At 28.6% G+C, this 4,298-nt stretch overlaps 1 long non-coding RNA gene across 1 annotated transcript; it reads left to right on the plus strand.

Annotated features, from left to right (window-relative positions):
- Window positions 1–948: 948 nt before the first annotated feature.
- On the plus strand, window positions 949–2,104 carry LOC114077854. Its single transcript, XR_003579132.1, has 2 exons — window positions 949–1,141; window positions 1,727–2,104. It is a non-coding gene; the product is annotated as an uncharacterized LOC114077854 (long non-coding RNA).
- Window positions 2,105–4,298: the final 2,194 nt, after the last annotated feature.

Genomic DNA, 4,298 nt, shown 5'->3' on the forward strand with positions numbered 1-4,298 from the left:
CCCCCCCTCCATCACCCCCACCCCACCAAACGCCTGTCTTCTCCATACCTTTTGTAGAAAATCGCCCCTCGAGTTGTCTTTTCTAATTCCCCTTATTCCTTTGACAGGAGCATCCGCATTTCACTAAAGCACAAACCATTGAAAAATTTTATGATCACTTTCTCTATTCTTTTTTTTGGTCCTAATAAATCGCTTGAAGTGAATGAAAGATTTTGCTAATTTAAGGAAATGCACTCCATCAATTATTGAAACCTTCACTCACAACGTATGCAAAGTGCTAGCTAAAAAATAACTAAAAAAAATATTTCAAGTGCAAGTCAATGAGTGTATCACATTTATTACGTCACGTAAGCAAAAAGTGTCAAATGACATAACGGGATCCTATATTAAGTGTCTAAAATGAACATCGTCTACTTAAAGTGTCTAAGTGAAATATGATGTCCAATTTAGGGAGCTACCGATGTTAGACCTAAAAAAATGGTGATTTGTTGATTTAAAGTTGTAATATGTTATATTATATATATGTATACTTTGATGTATGGTATGACCAATTTTTTGTTGATATGTTGGTATAGAACTATAAAAGATAATGGTTTAAAATTGATGGTAAAGTTGATATTAATTATGTTACAATCCTATAATACGTAATAACATAATCTAATACATATATACCAATTTTTTTAATATCATTAAATTAAGTATAACCTACATAAATCCCATAGTGTAAAACGTAAATTACATCATATCTATTTTTATTTATTTTACAAAAATTCCTTAAAAAAGGAGTCATCCGGATACAATAATTATGATACATTATTTTGCGGTTGTTGCGCTTAAAAAGGAAAAAACAGAAAAAATCTAATTGCAATCCCATAATTTATGCTATTCAATTCCCCTATTACTGTCAATCACTGAAACCTAAATTCTAAAATAATAAACCAACTCAAAAACCAAAACTCCATATACGTCATCGTTCTTCCTGATTCGTCGTTCTCCATGTTTTGTCATTCTCCGTGTTTCCTCGAAGAAACTTCCTATAGCTTAGATATGAATGGTAACGGAATGATATGATTGTGGTCGGGGAGAAAAGTACGGAGGAGTAAGTGAATCGATTTCAAGATAAAAAGATCTGATGAAATAGGTATGTGATTAGTTTTTAAAAAATATATAAAAATTCATCGTTTTCGTTGTTCCTCGTTCTCATTGCTTCATCGAAAAAACTTTCTAAAGCTTAGATATGAATAATACCGAAATGATGGGATAGTTGTGAAGGAGAATAGTACCGAGAAGTAAATGAATCGATTTCAAGATACAAACATTTGATAAAAAAAGATATAAGTTGTTTTATATCGTGAATTAGTATTTTTAATTTTTCAATATATAAGCCGTGATATTGTTCATGATACACTGTTAGTTACTATTTTATAAATAAAACAGTTGCATGCATCATATGTGTTATATTATTAGATTTGTGTATCACTGTTTGATAATTCTAAAGTATTAAAGACATGTAAAATTCTTCTTCGTTGTTTTAATGTATTATTGACGATGCGCGTGTAATTATGGTACATAGGTATAAAATGTATCATGTAGTTGTTCTGTATCTGAAACATGTAAAATATTGAGTACAATATGGTCTGTTGTGCTTACTTGTAAGAATGTATCTTGCATTTTTTTTTGGAATGATACATTGAATAGTAACAAATTTTTAATGTATCTTTTACAGTTGCAACAGTGAACAAGAAAAGAATGATGAGGGAGATTTCAACTAGACGAAATATCTTGTGCACACGTAATTGTTGTTTCGAAGAGCAAGATATTACTCCCTACTATTCTTATTACTACATTGCAGAAAATGTGCAGATACATTAAATACATATCTCACTACATTAAATTCTAATTACTAAGATTCACATTATTTTGTAATATGAATTTCTATATCATATTTTGGCCGAAGATCCATGTATCTAACAATTTTAAAAGTCAAGATACACGAGTTGTTGTGGACGTTGTGGACAAGAATGTCATAACCGTAAGACTTGTGCTTTTTTCCAAAGGAGAACGAATCATTGAATTTATACGAGAAATTGATGTTCATGTTGAATAATTTTTCAATTATATAAATTTTGTACTGTTATATTTCAATAAAGTAACTTGAATTGTTAATAATGTGAAGTATCGATAAAATATATGTGAGTTTTGCTATTTTGTATAAAAATTAGTGCAATTTTGTGGGTGAATAATTTTTTTGATATATAACTAGTTTATGTGAATCTATAAGTATTGATAAAATTCATAACTAAGTTATCTAATAATAACTTATGTGAATCTCATACATAATTATGTATTTAAATTCATTGATAAAGACTCATATATAATGTATCATATACATGAAATAAAAGATTGATTATGTGTTTTTTAAATTTCCTTTGTATTATGTTCAACTGGTGGCAAACACCATATACTTAATGTATCAAACAAACACCATTTTCCTTTATATACAACTGATTAAAATTAGTTATGAATCTAATAATTATGTTTTTGAACTTCAAATAAATAATATGAAAGATTCAAGTATAAGATGATATGTTATCTATCGACAACACTATAATTAAAACACAAAATACAAATTCACATGATATAATCAATAACAAAAAATATTCAAATTCAAAAAATGACGTGAAACAGTTTTTAGAATAACACTCTAAAACTTAAGTAAAATTATCTTAAAAAACAAACAGAACACCAAAGGGTCTCTATTCATCGATACATAATCACTATCCGACAAGAACCAAATCATCTTGTTGCGGTGGAGTGAAGCGAGCCTTGGGTTTTAGAGGATCACTTTATCGCTAATATAGTATGACTTTTCCATTTGAGTACCTTATCTCCACAATAATGCTTCATATCTTGTAAAAAGATATTCAGCTCAAAAATCATTTGATGGGATGTATGTTGATTTCGTCATTAAGGAACTCAACAAAGGCAACTACAAAAAGCAAATCATCATGAGAAATATGCCAAGTTAATCATATGGTGCATAGCTGTAACTATTAAGTGTCTTAATGTTTAGTCGATGCAAAAGAGAGTAAATGATACTTAATATCAATTGATGATCTATACAATCTATAAATATGTGTATCTCATACAAAAATTGTACAACCTTAAACATAATACAAACAAAGAAGTACAATTAAATTAGTAACTTGCCTTTTATCTTATGTTTGTATCTGATACATTTAGCAAACTTTTATATCTGATGCGTACTGAAAAATACATGTTTTCAATGATACAGTATTGAACATTTTTTTGTATTAATAATTTAAGAAAATTACAAAAACTCCTCAAAGAATAATATGTATCAAGTACTTTTATATTTAACATATAACCTCTTACAACTACACTAATTTAAATTATGACATATTGCATCATTAAGATAAGTAGTGTATCACGAACTTTAAAACACTAAAGAAATCTAGAATAGAAAACAAAAAAAATAGATGCATAGAAATTCATACCTTGGGTTGCATAGAACAGAAAACACCATATCCAGTTTTTCTCTCCATTTTTTGGAGGGAGGGGGGGGGGTTGCGAATTTCTACATTAATTTTAGATATAAACTATATCGTATATGATACAAAATTCTACAAATTTCAGCAACATTATACATGATATAATATTCTGCAAATTAAAATCATGATACATTACACCATTAAGATAATAATGTGTCAGAAACTTTATAATACTAAATAAGTTTATATTAAAACAAAAAAAAGGATGATTACATCAAAGTTTCATATCTTGGGTCGCAGATCGGTAAACTACATATTTATTTTTTCTCTCCATTTTTAGGGGTCTTTTTTTGTTGCATTTACTTTAAGATAAAAACTAAAAGTTTCATACCTTGGGTTGCATACAAATTTATATTTTCTCTCCACTTCAAACGTCGTCGTCTTCACACAAATTCTCTGGTGATGTCCACATCAGCATTCGCTACACCTAACGTCAACGTTAGCCCAAGCATCAATATCGATATTGTAGATGAAAAAGCTGAATATTTTTTTTTAAAAAAACGACATTGAAGAAAACGGAAGAAAAAAATTAATAAAGAAATAGTTATACCGGAACTTCAAATCAATGAAGGAGAGAGAGCATAGATTTGCAATTCAAAAATGCAGTGATGAATGTAACTGTCAATATATTGGAGAGATTTTAGACGTGAAAATAGGAACAACATTTTTGGGCTGGAAGGAATGTAAAAATGTATCTAGAAAAGGAGAGAAAAAGAAGAAAAGAGG

This window comes from Solanum pennellii, chromosome 7 (genome assembly GCF_001406875.1).
Source record: "Solanum pennellii chromosome 7, SPENNV200".
NCBI lineage: Eukaryota > Viridiplantae > Streptophyta > Magnoliopsida > Solanales > Solanaceae > Solanum > Solanum pennellii.